At 36.9% G+C, this 18,848-nt stretch overlaps 1 protein-coding gene across 6 annotated transcripts in view; it reads right to left on the bottom strand.

The window, feature by feature from the left end:
* The window catches only part of EVI5 (ecotropic viral integration site 5), a 206,301-nt gene that overhangs the window by 135,168 nt on the left and 52,285 nt on the right, over window positions 1–18,848 (bottom strand). Inside the window, exon 1 of one of the 6 annotated variants that reach the window (XM_031969314.1) lies at window positions 3,606–3,751. The exons of the other annotated variants lie outside the window; for them this stretch is intronic. The gene's annotated coding sequence lies outside the window, so the exon portion shown is untranslated. Of the gene's footprint in view, window positions 1–3,605; window positions 3,752–18,848 lie in introns of those variants that run through there. 6 annotated transcript variants of the gene reach the window in all.

Raw genomic sequence — 18,848 nt, 5'->3', positions numbered from 1 at the left:
GCAGCCAGAAGATGGGAAGCAATTGAAGATTAATGGAAGTGTAGGAATGATAAAGGGGACAAAGGATGGACTAGGGTCACTTCGACTGTCAAGGAGAATGGCCACCTGTTTATTTGAGATAGAGTGATCTGACAGGAAGAACAGGAGAGAAGAGGGAGCTTAGAGAGACTGGGGCAAGGTTCTCACTCATCTGGATAGGGGGAAGTGCAATGGGAATGTGGGGAGGTGGGGTGAAAAGGCTGGAAAGGGAATGAAGAACTCAACAGAATGCAAGAGCAGCAAGTTCAGGCAAAATAACCCCGTAGAGTTATAAGGAGCAGGAACAAGTAGGCAAACATGATGGAGTAGTTTCTCAGGACATCCTATGCAGGCAAGGCAATCCCACATCCTCTCAGAAGAATTAAAGGTATAAATAACCCAAAGAAAAACAGAAAGACATGGCAGGCAAAGGGAAATTGTAGCAGGTCAACAGGAATTTGTATGTCAGAATGGGTGTCCAAAGTATAATTTAGAGCATTATGACTTAAAGGGGAATCGGTCATATAGCAAAAACTAGGGACAATCATAAAGTCCTTACTGGATAGGCAGGCAAATGAGTCAGCTGGAGAGATACTCTGACATCACCAAGAAAAGGAAACCAGCAGCAGGCAGGTAGATCTCTGGAGGACTTAGGGTGGCAGTGAAATTGCCATCTCCACCACTAGAGGGAGGAGCCCTACAAGTGAACGCCCAAAGGGGCACCAGGCTAATAGAAATAGGCTTTAATTAGGCAATCAGCACACTGAATCCACTCCAGCAGACATTTGCTGTCTAGGGGCAGGGAAAACTGCATCTCAGCCAAACCTCTTTCCCAGATCATCATCCAGCAAAATTTAATAAAATACAAGTTTTGTGCAAAATCCTGACCAAAGGTAAATGTCTTGGGATTCTACAGAGGATTTGAAATAGTTATTTGTTTTGTTTATGTTTAAAGCAAAGAACCCATTTAGGTCTATCTGGTGAAAATTCTTTTCTACTGGAGATCTTGAAAAATTCAAAATATGATTCATTTATTCAGCTACAGCCAATAAATATTACAACTGTGCTACACAATAACAAGAGAATTCAAGTTCCCTGAATGAGAAAAATTTTAATGAACACATATTACTTAATAAGTATGAACTTGTAAAAAATCCCCCCCCCCAAAAAAAAAGTGTTTGATAAGGTTAGAAACACAACAGACATGGGAAGGTACACAATATGTCAAGAAAAACCCCTGATGTCTTGAAAAAATTACCTTGCTTTAAAATGAAAGATTTTTAATTTCACTATTGTGGTTAATGGATTTCCCTGTTTAAGATTAATTTGGTTAATAAAATTATTTAACCTTTCAAAAGAACCTTATTAGCATGTACATGGGAAACACCTTATCAGAAAAGTCTTTAAAGCAACTTTTTATTCTACATAATTAAATAGCTTTTGAAAGTGAATAAGTAGTAAACTCCTGTACTCTCTGTTACCTTTCAATCAGCCCCATAATGTAAAGCTTTTTGTACCCTAAAGTAAAAAGTCTTTGTCTGGAATTTAGACATATACTAAAAGCTGTCATTCCAACCCTATTAGTCCAACTATAAACAGACTGGACCACTCAGTACCTCTAAAATATGCTTTGAACTCTGTCACGTTCCTGGCTTTGCTTATCTGAGTCCTAAGCTGACATTCTCTCTTTTAGCCTACAGAATTCCTATCCACTCTTTACAATCCAACTCATGGAGGAAGCATACTTGGATCCCTTTTTAACACTTTACAACAGACACTGGCAGTAACTATGGCACACAAGAGCTCTGAGGATTTCCTTTTGCAATTCTCCATATGTTTATATTATGTGAGCACACACACTCTTGCATACATGACTACAGTTAACCATATTTATGCCTTGTTCTCCCATTAAACTGTAAGCCCCATGAGGTCAGTGGTCTAGCTAAATTTTATATATCCCCTAAAGAATGGCAGAGTGCTCCGAATACAGGAGGCAATTCATAGTTTTACTGATTGATGATACAAATTCTGAAGACCGCCAGTAAAATTATTTCACATTTTAACTTACTTAATCTATTCCTGGACCAAATTTTTAGGAAATATTTGATTCATTTTGAACTTTTATAAAGACAAAAACAGGAATATTTCCATGTCTACAGTGCAATATAAAAAGAAGATTCACTATAAACCAGGAATTTACCTGTTACACTGTTTACTTTTCTTAAATATAAATATAAATACACACACACACACACATACAAAGTACTACTCATCATTTTCAAAGCTAATCTGCTTTCTATGCTTCTTTTCCATTTTCTTTTATTCTCTGCTGTTCCTGAGACCAGATTAAAATACAAAACTTTAGAAGAAAATAGAATTGTGTATATATATATATATATATATATATATATATATAGTCTTTTGATACAGTCATCAAATAGCACACCTTCAAAAGCAGCATAGCTTCTTACCAATAAGAGATCTGAACAGGTCCCAAAATCCCTGTAGGTAAGTTTTGTGTAAGGGTAGGTAGGTATAGATAGATAGACAGACAGACAGACAGAAAGATACATGTTCCCATACATAAACATCCATTCAAGTAAAAAAAGATTTCTAAATAAATGATCACAAATTCAATACCCTCTTCAGCAATCCCATCTTCCCCTAAATTCTTTCAAACATTCAGATATAGGAAGATAATAAAAAGGAAGAGAGAAGAGACAACAAAGGGAATATTTAATATTTGTAACACATGAAAGATATTTATTGACAATTGGACTGGGATGCTATAGTTGTACACAATGGAAGAAACAAAAGAAATAAATTATTTGTAAAAAAGGATCTTATCTGTATATTGTTTTAAAATATTACAAAACCTATTTTTTACCTCAAAGTGTAACAATCTAAGTGTAGAGATAGAACATATGTCTATAAAAAAGACTGAAGAATAGATCTCTGTCAAACATGTGCAAATTAATCTTTGCACAGTAGAAACGTTCAGGAATAAGAAATAAGAGGCAAATACTTATAAAGATTGAGAAGTCTCAGCCCTTCATAGCAAGAATACTTTGTAACAGCATTAGAAGATTCTGAAATTAAGTATGGAATAATATCACAACAAAATGAAATGACTATTTTAACAGAAATAAATAGCTATTTGTAGATGTGGAGTCCCTTTCCAACTAATTTTGTTCCTCCAATTAATTTTGTTCTTTTAACAAAATTATTTCATAATTCAAAGTCTAACAACTTGAGCAGTTGGAGGAACTTAGAAATGAAATTATCATTAAAGACAAACAACTAAATTCTAATCTCAGTTCTACTCCTAAAGGCCAAATACCAAAAACTCTACAGAAATACCTTGTTTATCTAGAACTCAGATATCTTGAAACTGTGAAGAAAATCAGAGAATAAGCAAAAAGTTCTTTGAGCACTGAAAATAGATGTCAAAGTCTACACATTATTTTCCACACAATTCTAACACTCTGGTTCCACTCTATTACAAATTGTTGCATAACTCATCTGGACTTTGACTACCACTAGGCAATCCTTTTGCTGTTTCCTAATTAAATGACTATCCTACTCACCAACAGCAGTTCTTTCAAAGCTTTTCATCTCAAATCTCCCATGGCTCTCCTTTCCTCCACCGTCTCAGCTAAGGGGTTTGCCTCATAGTTTAGTTTTTTTTAAAAAATTTGAAGATAACTAAGAGCTCCCTCTTTTCACATTTGTCATCACATATAACCAGATGCTTTTGACCACTATCTCCCTTCACTCTTGTCTAAGATGAAGAAGTCTCTCCTTGCCAAAATTCTGCATGTAAGCGATTCCATTCTATCTGGCCTTCTCCAAGCAGATTACTTGATCATGTCCACTTTCTTCCTTATCTTCAATCGACATATACTGGTTGCTTGCCTACTGCCTATAAATGTGCCGATGTCTAACTCATCCTCAAAAAGCCCTCCTTGATCCATCCATCCTAGCTAGCTATCATCCCAAACACCCCTTTTGGGGCTAAAACTCCTTGAGAATTGTGTCTACTTTAGATTCCTCTTCCTCACATTTTTTATAAACTCTCTACAATCTAACTGTAGATCTCATCATTCAACTGTAATTGCTCTTCCCACAGTTACTGATGATCCTTAATTATCCAATCTAATGACCTTTTCTCAATTCTCATCCTTCTTGACCTCTAAAGAGTCTGTCATTGTCAATCATCATCTTCTTCCTGATCCTAATATTTCTCTCTCTGTTTTTTAAGCCAAAACTCTCACGGTTCACCTCCTAGATCATGTCATCCAAATGGGGGTCTACCAGGATTCTTTTCTAAACCTTCTCTCCTCCTATGTTATTTTTCTTGGTGATCTCATCAGTTCCCATGAATTTGAGTACATCTCTATGGCAAATGACTCTCCCGTCTATTTATCCAAGTTCTACCCTCTTACCAATGTCATATTTCCTACTGTCAATCTCAAGGGTGGTTATCAGGGGAAAGGAAGGGAGGGAATAACTGAAAGAAGAGAAAAAAGGATTAAGGGAGGGAAGAAAGAAAAAAGAGTGAGAAAGCCAGTGTCATTCAGGTTTACTATATACCAAGCACTGTGTACAAATGTGGAAGGTGCTCCCTTTCCAGAAGCAATGAAAGCCTTAGCTTTAGGGTTATTATCATGGTTCGGAAGCTGAGGGGAGGGGAAGGGGAGGAAAGGAGAGGGAGAAGACAAGGCAGCGGGTGAGGAGACTCGTGGGGATGGAAGTACAATGGCTGGTACATGTACTACAGGTCCAAAGCGTCTAAGGCAAACACAACCAATCACAACCAAAACAATGGTAGTCACAACAAGAAATGACTCGATGCTTCAATGTGAAACAACACAGCAGAGTGTGTACAGAAGTATGCTTAGAGTCAGGAGGACCTGAACACCCATACAAGTTGTGGGGGAGGGGGAACGCCTGATACTCCCCACCCCCCATGAAGGAAACCAAGAAATAGGACAATAGAACCAGCAGTATTTACACTATTAGCTCCCCAAATCTCCAGCCTGCTTAAACACATGAAGCAGAAAAACACACAAAAAACCATAAAGGCTGAGGCAAAACAGGAGACATATATACAGAGAAAAGGATAAAACAGCCAGTTATAGCAATACATTGTAAAAACTAAACATAGAATTCTCTGGCCTTCTGGTTTCCCAATTCCAGGATTATTGTGGGATAACATTTTGGGAGGTGGAACCAAGATGGAGGAGAGTAGACAGGACTTTTCCTGAGCTCTTCCTGGCTTCCCTTGGAATCAACATTAGATCAACACTTGGAATGGATTTTGGAGTGACAGAACCTACAAATATTTGGTGTGTAATAAATTTCCAGCAGAGGACATCTTGGAAGGACTTAAGGAAAGCTCTATCTCAATTGGGCAAGATGGATCACGGCCCAGAGCAGACTCAGTGCAGAGAGGCCCAGGGTGGAGAGGTCTGGGGTAGGGAATCTAATGGAAGGTTCTTGGCCAAATACAGCAGCATTAGCTAGTCTGTCCTGATCCAGAAGGCCAGTGCAGCAGTCCACCAGCTACAGTCCTCCAGTCCAACTACAGAAGGGAAACAGTGAACCTGTGAACCCCAGCATAACAAGAAGGACTTAGCCAGACCCACCCAGCACCACCATCCCAGCCCAACATGAAGCCGCTGTCTCCCTGTAAAGGAAGCTCAGGGTAATCTCCCCTGTGCCCTAGGAGCAGACTTCAACCTTTAAATATGAATATAAAAGCAAAAAGAGCTTTGACCATAGAGAAGTACTATGGAGACAGGGAAGAACATAACACAAACACAGAAGAGGACACTAAAGGCAAAACCCCTCCAGATAAAACCTCAAAGGGTGAAATGAACTGGTCTCCAACTCAAAAAGACTCTTTTGGAAGAGTTCAAAAAGGATCTTAAAAGAGAGTTAAAAGGAAAATTTTGGAGTGATGGAACTCACAAATATTTGGTGTGTAACAAATTAACAGTTAAAAGAAAAATGGGGAAAAGAAATAAGAGCTTGGCAGAAGAGTTTGGGAAAATACAGAAATTGATTGAAGAAAATAATTACTTAAAACACACACACACACACACATTTGGTGAAACAGAAAAAAAACACACTGAAGAAAACTTCTTAAAAACTAGATTTGGAAAAACAAAAAACAAAACAAAACAAAAAAAAACCCTAGATTTGACAAAATGGAAAAAAAAACTTAATGACAAAACAACTCCTTTAAAAGTACAATTGGCCAAAGCTAACTGAAGAAAATAATTCACTTAAAATTATAATTGGGCAAATTTAAGTGAATGACTCAATGACATATCAAGAATCAGAGAAAACCCCCCCAAATTGAAAAAAAAAATGGAGAAAGTATAAAATAGTTCATTGAAAAAACAACTAACTGGAAAATAAATCCTGGAGACAATCTAAGAAATATTGAACTACCTGAAAACCATGATGAAAAAAAGAACCTAGACAACCTCTTTCAAGAAATCATCAAGGAAAACTGCACTGACATCCTAGAACCAGAGGGTAAAATGGCCATTGAAAAAATTCACTGATCACTTCCTGAAAGAGAACCCAAAATAAAAATTCCAAAGAATATTGTAGCTAAATTCCAAAATTATCAGATCAAGGAAAAAATACTGCAAGCAGACATAAATAAAAAATTAAATTATTGAAAAGTCACAATCAAGTTTACCCAGGATCCAGCAGGTTCTACTTTAAAGGATCAAAAGGCCTGGAATAAGATATTCTGGAAGGCAAAGGAGTTTGGACTGTAGCCAAGAACCAACTACCTAGTAAAAATAATTATTTTTCAGGGGAAAAGGACATTCAGTGAAATAGGGGGTTTTCAACCATTTTTGAGGAAAAGACCAAAGCTAAACAGAAAATATGATCTTGAAATACAAGACTCAAGAAAAGCATAAGAAGGTAAAAAGAGAAGGGGGGAAAAATTGTTTTGTTTTTTTTTAAGTTAAAATGTAGGGGCAGCTAGGTGGCACAGTGCAAAGAGTACCAGCCCTGAAGTCAGGAGGACTGGAGTTAAAAATCTGGCCTCAGCAAATTAAAAAGCCTTTGTACAAACAAAAATAATGCAAAGAAAATTAGAAGGGAAGCAACAAACTGGAAAAACATTTTTATAGTGAAAGCTTCTGATAAAGGCCTCATTTCCAAAATATATAGAGAATTGACTCTAATTTATAAGAAATCAAGCCATTCTCCAATTGATAAATGGTCAAAGGATATTTTCAGATGATGAAATTAAAACTATTTCCACTCATATGAAAGTGTTCCAAATCACTATTAATTAGAGAAATGCAATTAAAACAACTCTGAGATACCATTACACACCTGTCAGATTGTCTAAGATGACAGGAAAAAATAATAATGAATGTGGGAGGGGACATGGAAAAACTGGGAAACTGATACATTGTTGGTAGAGTTGTGAGCGAATCCAACCATTCTGGAGAGTAATTTGAAATTATGCCCCAAAAGTTATCAAACTGTGCATACCCTTTGATCCAGCAGTGTCTCTACTGGGCTTATACCCCAAGGATATACTAAAGAAGGGAAAGGGACCTGTATGTGCCAAAATGTTTGTGGCAGCCCTGTTTGTAGTGGCTAGAAGCTGGAAAATGAATGGATGCCCATCAATTGGAGAATGGTTAAGTAAATTGTGATATATGAATGTTATGGAATATTATTGTTCTGTAAGAAATGACCATCAGGATGAATACAGAGAGACCTGGAGAGACTTATAGGAACTGATGCTAAGTGAAATGAGCAGAACCAGGAGATCATTATACACTTCAACAACGATACTGTATGAAGATATATTCTGATGAAAATGGATTTCTTCGACAAAGAGAAGACCTAACTCAGTTTCAACTGATCTATGATGGACAGAAGCAGCTACACCCAGAGAAGGAACACTGGGAAATGAGTGTAAACTGTTTGCATTTTTTTTTTCTTCCCGGGTTATTTTTACCTTCTGAATCCAATTCTTCCTGTGCAACAAGAGACTTGTTTGGTTCTGCACACATATACTATATCTAGGATATACTATAACTTATTTAATATGTATAAGACTACTTGCCATTTAGGGGAGGGGATAGAGGGAGGGAAGGGAAAAGTTGGAACAGATGTGAGTGCAAGGGATAATATTGTAAAAAATTACCCAGGCATATATTCTGTCAATAAAAAGTTATAATAAAAAAAAAAATCTGGCCTCAGACATTTAACATTTCCTAGCTGTGTGACCCTGGGCAAATCACTTAACCCCAATTGCCAGAGAGAGAGAGAGAGAGAGAGAGAATGAATTAAGAAAAGCACATCTTGCTAAAGGATAATGAAGAGATAATGAAGTACTATCAATACTAAACATATATGTACCAAGTAGTATACCACCCAAATTCCTAGAGAAGAATCTAAGAGAACTATGAGTTGCAAAGAGAAATAAACAGCAAAACTATACTAATAAGGGATCTCAACCTCCCTCTACCAGGACTAGATAAATTGAACCACAAAATAAACAAGAAGGCAGTTAAAGAGATGAATAGAATTTTAGAAAAGTTAGGTATAAAATGCCTTTGGAAAAAACTGAATGAAGATAGAAGGAAATATACTTTCTTTTTTCCAGTAGTATGTAGCACCTACATAAAAACTGACTGTATTGAGAGCATAAAAACCTTACAGTCAAATGTAGCCAAAGCAGTTCTTAAAGGAAATTTTATATCTCTAGATGCTTACATAAATAAAATAGAGAAAGATAAGATCAATTAATTGGGCATGCAACTTAAAAAGCTAAGGGGAAAAAAACCAAATTAAATATTCCTAATAAAATACTAGATTTGAAATTTTGGAAGGAAAAAAAAGTAAAAACAAGTGTTAAAAAATTGTTTTAGCATGTAATTGAAAAACATATTGAAAAATTTTCACATAAGAAAATATAAAGAAAAAAACAATAAATCAATTAAAGCTGAGGCTATGAAATTCTGACTAACTTTGGCCCCAAATAAGAACTATGAGCAGAGGTGAGGAACTATGGGTATGGAATATCATAGACGATATGATATATAATATCATGATATTTTATTATTATGAGCGCCAATATGAACTCTGCTCTTGACACCAGATCTGGTGCTTTATCTACTTAGCCATGCTACAACAGACATTTCACAAAGTGGGAGTAATGTATAAATGTCTGTAATGTAGAACAAAATATATGAATAAAAATGGAGTAGGGAAAAAAGATCCATTTAACAGCTGGATAAAGGAATGGGAATAGAAAAGGCAAAGTGAGCCACTAGCAGTGATTGGATGCAAGGGGCGGGGGGGGGGGGGGGGGGGGCTCATTGAAAGCGCGACGTTCCCGTCTTCCCCCGGGGGGCAATGTCTGGGGAGAAAAGGCAGCATGTGGGAGATGAGAAAAAAAGGCAAAAACACAACTTGACTGGTTATAGAGGGCAAAAGGAGGAGAGGCTGTAGACCAGCCCTGGGTTGTGAGCCTGGGGGAGTGGAAGGACGACTTACCCTCAACAGTAATAAAGCAGAAAAGGGTGGGGGAAGAAGGGAACGTTCAGCTTTCAATGAGCTGAATCAAGTTCTCTGTGGAACACCTAGTTTGAGATAGCCAAAAAGCAGCTGGAGATAGAACAATGGAAGTCCAGGTTTGGGATTAGACAAGTAGATCTGAGTTCCCTGTACAGAGATGATAATTGAAACAGGAGATCTGATGAAATCACCAAGTGAAATAATACAGACAGAGAAGAGGGCCCAGGGCAGAATTGTCTCTTGCTTATCTCCCGAATCCAGTATATTCAGTCATAGGGGAGAGGAAGGTTAACTACCAACTACTCTATATAAAACTCTAATTACAAACATTTCAGCTCTGCTAGCTAATAAGATAATCCTTCATACAGATACACAAAACCCAGGATTACAAAAGAAAAGCACAGAAAACTCAATGATGAAAAGAATTGAAGAATTTTATTTCTAAAACTGCCCCCTCAGAAGGCTATCAAAAAAAAATAAAATAAAATAACAGCAATACTTGGATGAAAAACTCAACCAAAATCAACCAAACCTGACTAACTGAAAGGGCAGTGACGGTCTAGAAGAATGAAGACTCGAGGCAACAAAACTGACACCCTTCTCATGGCAGAGAGGGATGCATCACTATATCTTGGTATTTGTGCTTATGCCTTTTTCTTCATGTTAAATCTGGAAAGGGATGTTTTCAGAAATGGTTGTGATATAAACAAAAGACACCAAGCTGGACTCTCAAAGTGTACAGATTAGTTCTTTGAATCTTGATTACCAGAGGGCAGATGATCATTAATCCTCTTTTTAAAAAATACCTGGGACAGCTAAATGTTGCAGTGGATAGAGCACTGGCTCTGAAGACAGGAGGACTTGAGTTCAAATCTGTTCTCAGCCACCTACCACTTCCTAGCTATGTGACCCTGGGCAAGTCACTCAATGCTTAACTGCCTTACAAAAGAAAAACTGTCTATCTCTCTCTCTATTTCATTAGAGCTCCGTAGTTCAGTTTGGTAGTCAGTCTAACACCTCCCCTCTCATACTTTGCATGTGTCAATCTCATTTATCAATGTGGACATTCCTGCAGAGTAAACTGCCAAGGTAAGTGAACTTAACCACAGCATTCAAAACTCCTCCATTTGCTTTAACTGTCCCACATATGGAGGGTGTGGTGTTGGCTGAAGGAGGTCCTGTGTTTTCTTGGTGTTAACTGTTAAGCCAAAACTGGCACAAGCAAGAGACTCGATCCATACTTTGGTGCATCCCAGCGTCAGAGGCTGCGTTGAGTGCACAGCTATCTGCCAACAAAAAACCAGGCACCAATACTCCCTCCACTTGTCCTCATTGAAGACATCTGACAACCCGGCTGGAAACATCGTGCTAAAAAGCAAGGGAGTAAGCACACAGCTTATGCCACTCCACTGGTGACAATGCAATAGCATTGTCCATTGTCTGGCCAATGGACCAGGCAACCAAATTTTTGACCTAATTTAACATATGATCACATGTCTGACAGTATCAAAGGTCCTGTCAAATCCAAAAATGATGTACACAGACCTCTGTTCTGCAGTGGATAAAGCACTGGAGACCTGGAATCAAGAAGATCTGAGTTCAAATCCAGATTTCAAACACTTGGCATTTACTAGCTGTGTGGCTCTAAGCCAATTCACAAATGCCTTGCAAAAAAAAAAAAATCTCATTAAGAATAGGAATGAAAACTGATATGGACTATGTAAATCAATCAGAAAACATGTATTTAGAGTGATCAATAATAATATATATTGTTTATATATATAAATACACATACATATCTATAACACCTATTTCTAAGTAGCAAACAAAACGCATAAACAGAAAGACTTCTTTTAAAGATCAACACAAAACAAAAATGAAGCTGTGGAAGATGTTCAGCAGGAGGTTTGAAAAAGCATTATATACACACAACTCTTAACTTCAGATTTAAATGGAATCCAAGGCTGTGTCTATGAAATTAAAAAATCAGACTCAAGGAACTGTTCATTCTATGATGATTTTTCTCTATCCTTTTGACGAGGTCTTCAATATTAGGTGTGTTTAGCAGAGGAATAGATAAAAAATTAATCCCTAAGGCAAGCAAGAAGAAGACACAGATGAGAGATTAGTTTAGCCCAGGGTCCCACCCTCTGGGGAGGTCAGCAAGTCTGAAATCCAAGCTATATCAAACCTTTGAGATCCACTCTCAGAAAAGGGGTTGAGCAGTCTCACCTTGCCATGTCCTGTCAGAAATCACAATCGTGTCCCTAAGGTAACATTTTCCCTATAAAATCTACTTATGGGCCATCCATCCCATGCTGCCTTTCTTTGGGTCAGCCCAGCTATGACACTCTGCCTCGGGGTGTCTTTCTCCTTACTCCCTCCTCCCCCATGCCTCTAACTCCATAATACTTCTCCTCCTTACAGCTAACTCATTCTTTTAGGGGGGCTAAATCCCTTTCAGGATTTAACCTGATGGGGGGTTCCTTTCTACTGGGTAATTGAGTTCCACTGAGGAACTTGTCTTTCATATTATGCTCTTCCACTCTATTTTCATATTTACCATTCCTGATGTCTTTTGTATCCCCTGATTTTGTCTCTAACCACTTCCCTAATAAATCTTATCTTTTGTCAAAGAAAATGGCTATTATGAGTTCCTCATAGTTTTGAACCCAAACTTTTGGAGAATGCAGACAACCTGGTATCTACATCATATAAAACATTTTGGACCTCAAACCACATGACTTTTCCAAAAAGGACTAGGGATACCACAAATTAGTATTATTTCTATTGTACTGTATTTTTAAAATTATTTTGTTAAATATTTATCAATTACATTCTAATCTGGTTTGGACAGTGCTGCGGGTCAGACATCTTCGAGTTAATTCAACATTTTCATTTTATAGGGAAAGAAAAGGATTTCCAGTTAGAAGACATCCAGATGCCGCATCTTCCAATCCAGCACTCAGATCAGCAGGATACAGGCTTGCCCTCTTTCCCTTACACTGCCCTGATTTCACGGATGCACCAGAGTTTGCCCATCTAGTCAAGCTCTCAATATTCACATTAACTTTTACTTCTCTCATTTCTTCCCCATCATTACCCCTTAATCAGCTCCCAATATTTTTGGCATATATTTCTTCCTAGTAATTCCCAATGCCAGGGCCCAAAGACAAGACTGCATTTCATCTCACTCGATTGTATTTTCAGGGAATATCAGTTATAATTAATTCAAATTAGACAAATCAAAAAAGACCTTACCTTGGAATTAAAGGTCCCTTGCATTCTAGCTCCAACTTACCTTTCCAGCACCTAAACACTAATCTTGATACTTTACATTCCAGAGAAAAATTATTCTTGATTTAATAATAATAATAGTTATAATAATTGCAGGCAGTATTTATATAAGTGCTTTAAGATTTACAAAATTCACTTCGCAAAGTGCAGTGTTTACAAATATTATCTCAACTGGTCCTCACAACAATCCTGGGAGGTTGGTGCTATTATTATTATTATTATCATCATTATTATCCCCAATCTGCAAATGAAAAAAACTGAGTGAGACAAGTAAATGACTTGCCATGGTCACATAAGTTGTAAATGTCTGGGCCTGGATTTGAACTCAGGTCTACCTGACTCCAGACCCAACACTCTATCCAATGTGCTCCCTAGCCGACTTTGCTATCCCGTCTTATTCTGCCTTCTCTGTGAATTTACACGTTCCACGTCCCAAGCCTAGAATGGATGCTGGACCCCATGTCATCTTGAAGCCATTCACTTCCTTCCAGGTCAAGCACGGGCAATCACCTGTTCCATGGCTTCTTCCTTCCCAGAATCTCTCTGAGGCACTTACATTCTAAAGATCATGTTTATTTCTCTATGCCCCACTCATCATAAGCTACACCAGAGCTGGAAATGTACCTTATTTCATCTTTGCACACAAAAAGCCTGGCATAGTGTTCCATACAAAGGAAACAACCATTTCCTCATAGTGTCTGTAACAACAAGGACCTCGGACCCTAGCACAATATGGTATCTGGAAAACTTTTCCACAGAAGGGGTTTATGGTGCCATTTCATATAGCAAAATTGCTTAAGATTAGCAGGAAACCCTCCCTAGAATAAGCATTATTCTTTCTGGCTTCAATCTTTTAACCTTTAAAAAAGTAATGCTAATTAACAACCTGGACCTCCCTAAATAAAGGACTTCCTAAAAGCTTTTTTTTTTTAAGTGAGAAAAACTAACAAGGACTCAGGTGATAAATTTAACACTTTTGGAAACATTCTTTTTATAACAAGCTTCTACTCTATTTACATTATGTATAAGCAATGTTATAAATGTATTCTGTTAAATGGTAAGCGAGCAATTATGGCAGCCACTCTCAGAGAGGGATCAAGAAAAAAATAAAATTATCTTTCCCATTTTCATTCAAACAATCATCAAAATTCCAATTATTCATGACGATTTACCTTGACTAATGAGAACAGTTGGCTGAGCTTATACAGGAAAGGTCTTGTGAGAAATAAGAAGAAAGGGGAAAGAGAAAAGTATTGCAAAAAACTCAGAAACAGAAGTAGAATTATTGAGCAATGAAAGGAATAACATTGGGAAGTAAAAGAGATGGCTAAGCAACACAAAGAATCTCAGAAACAGAATGATCCAAAGTAAACATCTTCAAGAATGCCAGCGAGTGCAGTGGGATGAAATGGAGGGAGCACTGAGTCTGGGGTTAAAGGAAATGGATTCTGACCTCAATTTTGTCACTACTACCTATGGGACCGTAAGCAAGCCTTTCACCTGCTCTAGGCCTCGGTAGCTACAAAGTGAGGAAGTGAAACTAGAGGGCCTCTACTGAATGTATGATTATACCCTGATCCACGGTGTACAGAAATCTGCAACCAAATGGAAGAAAAATGTACAAACATCTCATCATTACTCCAACCATTTTGTTTCACAGTTAAATAAAACTCAATTTCTACCATTGCAACTCCAACCCCTATAATATCATTGAGTTTTTGTAAAAACCAGTTTCAAGGTAGAACAGAATTAGCTCTAATAGTCAGCAGAATTAAAGTTCTCTGACCCTCCTGTTCACATAGTTTGCTTAATGTGTCTTATAGCCAGTTAATGAACTGGATGTGGTAGCTATAAAAATAAATGAGAATTAGACTTTTAGAGCTAGAAGAGACTTTCTAAGACATTTAGTACAACCTCTTCATTTTATAGATAAGCAAACTAAAGACATTAAGTGATTTGCACAGATTACTTAGATTTTAGTGTTTACCTATAATTAACAGAAAAATACTGAAGGGTAGGAGGACATCATCAAACTAATATGAGGAAAAAGACAAATTTGGCCATTATGATACGGGTAAATAACAGGAGACAGGAAGCTTAATGAGGAAAAATTAACATTTGTTCTAAAACTTTAAATAGGAGCCAGATAACCTATCCAAAAGTTATAGAGCTGTAAGGATGGAGAACTAAAAATGTCAAATCTTTTAAAGCAATGGTCATTTGAAATAACCTCCTTAGAATAAATTTTTTGTTTTCTTTTTTTGTTTTTGCTGAAGCAATTAGGGTTAAGTGACTTGCCCAGGGTCACATAATTAGGAAATATTACAAAGCTGGTGCTCTATTCACTTCTCCACCTCGTTGCTTGTATTCTTTTTCTAAATATTTTTATCTCCCCCACAATTATATGTAGAATATTTTTTTTTAACTTTCCAAATTCCAAATTCTCTTCCTTCCTTTCCACTCCACCCCATTAAGAAGACACATGTGAGTTATGCAAAACATTTCCATAAAGTTAAAAAAAAAAAAAAGTATGCTTCAGTCTGTATTCAGATACAATCAGTTCTTTCTCTGGTTATGGACAGTATTTGTCATCTTAAGTCCCTCAAAGTAGACACGGATCATTGTACTTCTGAGAATAGTAAAGTAATTCACAGCTGATCATCCTACAACATTGCTATTACTTTATAACCAGTACATTTCACTTTGCTTGAGGACTTTCCAGATTTTTCTGGAAGCATCCTACTCATCATTTCCCATAAAACAATAATGTTCTATTAAAATCATGTACCACAATTTATTCAACCATTCCCCAATTGATGGGCATCCTTTCAATTTCCAATTCTTTCTCTTGAGAAAAGAGCAGCTATAAATATTTTTGTACATAATATGTCTTTTTCTTTTTTTTTAATCTCTTTTGGGATCCATGCCTAGTAATAGTATTCTTAGGTCAAAGGATACACATGATTTTGTAACCCTTTGGGCACAGTTCATACCTTTTGATCATTTATCAATTGGGGAACGGCTCTTTTTTAAAAATATAAATTTGACTCAGTTACCTATATATTTGAGAAATGAGACCTTCAACAGAGAAACTTGCTTCAAAATTCTTTTCCCAGCCCTATGGAAACAAACAAAAAAACTAAAAACAAAAAAAAATTCTTTTCCCAATCACTATCACTAACTGTATTCTCCCCCCCCCCATTTATTCTCTCTCCTTTGACCCTGACCTCCCTCAAAAGTTTTTGCATTTGACTATCCCCTCCCCCAACATGTCTTTGCTTCTATCACCCTTTCCCCTTCTCCCTTGTTGCATCCCCTTCCCTCCTAACTTCCTGCAAAGTAAAATAGATTTCTATATCCATACTGAGTGTGTATGTTTTTTTCCTCTTTGAGCCAATTCTGATGAGAGTTAAGATTCACTTATTTCCCCTTCATTCTCCCTCTTCCCTTCCATTGTAAAAGCTTTTTATTTCTTTTATGGTAGCCAAACAAATTATATCATTCCACCTTTACCTTTATCTTTCTCCCAGTACATTCTTTTCTTACCCTTTGATTTTATTTTATTTTTCAGATATACAACTCACACATTTGTGTCCTCTATCTATATATACTCCTCCTAACTGGCATAATAATGAGAAAGTTCTTATGAGTTAAAAGTATCATGTAGGAATGTAAACAGATAAACCTTATTAAGTCCTTTATGATATTCCTTTCCTGATTACCTCCTTATGCTTCTTTTGAGTCCTGTATTTTAAAATCAAATTTTCTATTACCTTAAACTTTTTGAAAAAAATGATACTTTATGGAATTTCCCCCATCAATGTATGCCACAGAGATTTCACTCGTCAATCCAATTTTTGATGATTTAAATGCTTTTCATAAAAATTACATTCCATTGGCTTATTTACTTTGCATAATAGTACACAACAAAGGATAAATATATATCCAGACAGCTCCTTTAATTTTGTATACACAAAAATTAGAAATAAAATGTTGAGAAATTCCTATAGCATTCTTTCATTAGTTTATTAACAGAATGAGATTAACATTAGCCAACTATCACTTTGGAAAGCAGGCTAGCCTAGGGGGGTAAGGTATGGGCTGCTTTAAACAGAGGGAAATGATAATAAGAACTTGCTATTTATTTATATCTTTTCTCTACAAGGCAAACAGGAAGTCATCCATAGCCACTTTTGTTATTTTCCATAAACAGGACATGAAGCACAGTGAGCTCACCCACTGTGCTAGCGACCTTACTCCATATTTGACACTACGGAGATATTAATGAAATGCATAGACTGTTCACAGGTTCTCTCTGGCAACATGACCAAGCCATCTTTTTTCTAATCATGGATTTTTCTGATGTCATTTTTCTATTCCCTTCTCCTGTGCAGCTGTTCATTTATAATGTGTCACAGACTGGTGACTTCTACAATGCAATTGCTTTCCTCCATGAGATCACAACTATAAATCTCTGGAGACAATGATATTATGTGACTAAAAGCCATATAGTGTCACTGATATTTAAAAAAAAAATGGATCTTTGTTTTAGTGGAGAAATTGGGAATCAATAAAAGAAAAGTTCAATTTCCCAAAGTCATTTCAGCTGACATCTCCATTCCTTTAATAATTCTGGGTCCTGAAGTCAGGAGGAGTTGACTTAAAATCTAGTCTCAGACACTTAACACTTCCTAGCTGTGTGATTCTGAGCAAGTCACTTAACCCCTACTGCCTCAGCAAAAAACAATTAATAATAATAATAATAATTTGGGGTCCAGTATGTTTAAGATATATGTATTACAAGTTCTGTAAGTTGTCTATTTTCATGTCACACTCTATATAGCAAGCATATTTCGTGAATTTAGTTTTTCTTATGTAAATAGTTGGCTGAACAGGAAGATTTCAGAAAGGCCTGGAGAGACTTACACGAACTGATGCTGAGTGAAATGAGCAGGACCAGGAGACCATTATATACTTCAACAACAATACTATATGATGACCAGTTCTGATGGACCTGGCCATCCTCAGCAACGAGATCAACCAAATCATTTCCAATGGAGCAGCAATGAACTGAACTAGCTATGCCCAGAAAAAGAACTCTGGGAGATGACTAAAAACCATTACATTGAATTCCCAATCCCTATATTTATGCACACCTGCATTTTTGATTTCCTTCACAAGCTAATTGTACAATATTTCAGAGTCTGATTCTTTTTGTACAGCAAAATAACGTTTTGGTCATGTATACTTATTGTATCTAATTTATATTTTAATATATTTAACATCTACTGGTCATCCTGCCATCTGGGGGAGGGGGTGGGGGGGTAAGAGGTGAAAAATTGGAACAAGAGGTTTGGCAATTGTCAATGCTGTAAAGTTACCCATTGATATAACCTGTAAATAAAAGGCTATTAAAATAAAAAAAAAAAAGTTGGCTGAACTCAAATGATTATGAATCTCTTTTAAGAGGCTTTGCAACATCTGAATTTCGCTGCAATCAACACAATGTTATCCACCAAAATAAAATACACACACACACACTCCTTATCAGGTACAAGAAATTCCACTTGTATCTGGAATCTGCTCTGAATCTCCACATGAAAAAAGTTAAAAAACAGCTAGCATTTATATTGTGCTTATACTGTGCCCAACACCGTATTTAAGTGCCTTAACAATCATTATTTCATTTGATCCTCACAACCACTCTGAGATGTAGGTGTATTACTATTACCCATATTTTATAGTGAGGAAAGTGAGTGACTTGTCCAGGGGCAAACAGCTAGTAACGTACAAGGCTGGATTTGAAGGCCAGTCTTCCTGGGGTATTCTGCCCCACAGCTGGACCTTTTGACAGACACCTCTGGGCCTTTCTATTAATGGAGGATCAAAGTTGTTACCTAAGATTACACATTAGAGTGAAAAAGCTCTGTGGAAGGCACATGGCCAACCTCCCCATTTTAACA

The sequence above is a fragment of the Sarcophilus harrisii genome, chromosome 4 (genome assembly GCF_902635505.1).
Source record: "Sarcophilus harrisii chromosome 4, mSarHar1.11, whole genome shotgun sequence".
Classification (NCBI taxonomy): domain Eukaryota; kingdom Metazoa; phylum Chordata; class Mammalia; order Dasyuromorphia; family Dasyuridae; genus Sarcophilus; species Sarcophilus harrisii.
The sequence above is the reverse complement of the archived record's forward strand: the minus strand, read 5'-3'. Positions and strand labels throughout refer to the sequence as shown.